Source organism: Urocitellus parryii, chromosome 2, assembly GCF_045843805.1.
Source record: "Urocitellus parryii isolate mUroPar1 chromosome 2, mUroPar1.hap1, whole genome shotgun sequence".
Classification (NCBI taxonomy): Eukaryota; Metazoa; Chordata; class Mammalia; order Rodentia; family Sciuridae; genus Urocitellus; species Urocitellus parryii.
The window spans coordinates 203,803,670-203,806,898 of NC_135532.1; the positions used below are offsets into that span (position 1 = coordinate 203,803,670).

The 3,229-nt window shown below is 29.1% G+C and overlaps 1 non-coding gene across 1 annotated transcript; it reads left to right on the top strand.

Moving 5' to 3' along the window:
- The first annotated feature begins 1,924 nt into the window (after positions 1-1,924).
- Positions 1,925-2,031, top strand: LOC113199162 (U6 spliceosomal RNA). The gene has a single exon (XR_003302937.2). It is a non-coding gene; the product is annotated as a U6 spliceosomal RNA (small nuclear RNA).
- The last annotated feature ends 1,198 nt before the right edge of the window (positions 2,032-3,229 follow it).

A 3,229-nucleotide genomic window follows, 5' to 3' on the forward strand; every position in this document is an offset into this window, starting at 1 on the left:
AGGATATAGGAACAAGGCTATAAAATGGGGAAAGCATAATTCATAAACAAAATGTTCAGTAATTTGGAACAACAAATCTCCCAATAACTAGAACAGTCTGACAAAGGCTGATGTGATATATAAAGATAGACAAATTTAGGAATAGCATTAAAAATAAGCAGAACTTTATCAGAAATGGGAAACTTTTATCATCAAGGGAAAAATTGGTAGTGATGATCTACATTACATTGTAAAGAATCCCTGATATAATTTCTACTGTGTTTGTGTATTTCACTGATCCTTTGGTTTCTGAAACTTCTATTTATGAATCTACCTTTTATATACAAAGTACAAAGCATCACCAAATATTTCTTAAAGGAATAGGAATGCCAATTACATTTGCAGCTAGAATGTTGAAGCTGAAGTAGGAATACCAAATTTTTAATAGACTTTTTTCAGGGAGGTTCAATAAGACATCTATTTTGCTATTGCCACATATTTTTCACTTGCCCTAAATTATAGAGCTCAAAATAGCTATCTACTTTTGTTTTTTTAATCAAAAATAAAGAAGGGAGATGGAGAGTTTCTATCTCATCACACTAAGAATGTACTAAACTATATTATAAATAAACAAATGTATACCAATTATTAATAAGAATATTGCATTTAAAGGACAAATACTGAATTATTTTAAACTAGTGTGTTTAAAATCCATGAAAACTATTGCTTTAAATTATTATGCCAATTTCATGCCAATTAATCAATATTCATGACTAACCTTTTATTAAAGTTGATAAAATTATAGATGAATGTAAAAACTAGAAATTACTTCCTTAAAGTGGAAATTATCAGTAGGCATTTGTAGTATTTTAGGGTCTGTTGATATTACTACTTTTTATTGAATAAAACTTCAAAATCAACATGTTTTATTTCCTTAGTTGTCACATGTGTGAATAGAAAATGTAATATATTTATTTCTTCTCCCACTGGCTACATCTTGATACAATTCAGTATCAGGTAAATTCAACAGTGATGCACCTCTTCTTAAAACACAGTTAACTTCCTTACCTCTAGAACAGATTCCTTTAAACCTCTAAAGTTTCCATACAAAATCAAAATGATTAAGGGTAAGGTGACATCAAATGCTTTCTGGAAAACATGGTATCAATTATCTGACCTCCATGTTCCCTATAACAATTTGTCTTTGGGAAAGCTATATGACTGTACAATGTTGTGGACAGCAAGATTCATCTGCACTTGCTAATATGATCAACAATGCTATAAAAAGTTAACTGAGCTTATATTTTTTATAACACTTGGAGAGACAGTAAAACCATGAGAGAGTTTTAGGGTAGTTGAGGACAGAAAATTTGTACCATAGCATAATTGATATGGCAAGACAAAGAAAACATTTCATTGATGATATTACATTAATTCTGTAAAGGTATTTTATTTTAAATATAATTTATAATAAAAGATATTTAACTGGAAGGAGAATAAATGGTAAGAAATTTTCAGCTGAAATCATCATGCTTTGTACATAATGTATAGTCTGAATAAATTAAACGTTTTCTATTTAAGGCATCATTTCAATTGTAGTACTTTCAGCTAATATGTAAGTGGCAATGTTTCAAGTTACAGATAGATTGGTAAAATAGCAATGTATCCATAAAAGCATAATTATGTTAGTAGTGTCCCTTCCTAAAAGTCACTTAATTTCAAAAACTAGTCAAGAAAGAAATACCCTAAGCTTAAAACAAAAAACAAACAATAAGTTTAAGAAGTTGATATGTAGATCTGAGATTGTTGCATTTTACTACAAGACACTACTAATAATTTACTTAAAAAATGAGAATGATGAATAGAATAATTTTGGAGTTAAGTAAGTCATAAAGACCAGTAATATTTTTACACAAAATATACAATTGATTGAAATCACAGGGAAGTGCTCACTTTGGCAGTTCATGTACTAAATTTGGAACAATACAGAGAAGATTAGCATGGCCCCTATGAAATACTGGCATGTAAATTTGCTAAGCATTTCATACTAACAAATATAAAAATATAAAATAAAGTAAAAAATAAAATGTCAGAGAAGCAGCCACCCACTCTAGAAATCAAGTGTGTATGGATATTATGCAAATTATTATTTTACAAAAGTTAGCAATTTATCAAATTAATTTGCAAAATTGTCATTTCTGTAAACTAATTTTAATTACTTGTATGTTGAAATGAATGAAATGCTTTGACTTATGATTCTGTGTTCTTCAGAATATAATTTCACCACAATTTTCAAATAAAAATGAAACTAAGACAATTTTTAAATGATATAAACATAATCTGGACTATTTCCCAAATCAGTAGAAGACAGAAAATAATTAGGATCAAAAATAAAATTAATGAAATTGCAATTAAAAAAATACACAGAATAAATGCAACAAAGAATTGATTATCTGAAAAGATAAATAAGATTGATAAACCCTTAGGTCAACTAATTAAAAGAGAGAAAAAACTAAATCATGAAAACAAGAGATGAATTAGGAGATATCACCACAGGTACCTCTTAAATACAGATTATCATTAATAATGTTTTGTAAGTTTATATTACAATAACCTGAAAAATCTAGACATTATGGACAAATTTCTAGACAAATTTGACCTACCCAAACTGAACCATGGGAAAAAGAAAACTAAACAGATCAATATCAAGCAAAGGGAAAAAATAGCATTTAAAAACCTTGCAACAAAGAAAAGCCCAGGGACAGATGGGATCCTCAGCTGAATTTTGCCAGATCTTTAAATAAGAATTAACATCACCAGGTGTGGTGGAACACACCTGTAATCCCATCAGTTTGGGAAGCTGAGACAGGAGGATCAAAAGTTCAAGGCCAGCCTCAGCAATTTAATGTGGTCACAAGCAACTTAGTGAGAACTTGTCTCAAAAAAAAAAAAAAAAAAAAAAAGCTGTGATGATTATCCCATAAAATAGAAAAGGACAGAACACAGCAAAATTCATTCTATGAAGCCCACATTATCCTGATATCAAAACCAGATGAAGACCCATGTGGGAAACAATACTATACACCAATATATCTTATGAATATAGACGTAAACAAAAAAAATGTTTAATCCATGGTATGAAACCCACAGTGATCAGTTATGTTTCATTCAAGGGAGACAAGGTAGGTTCAACATATATGCAAATCAATAAATATAATTCACCACATAAGTAGAATTTATATTAATAATC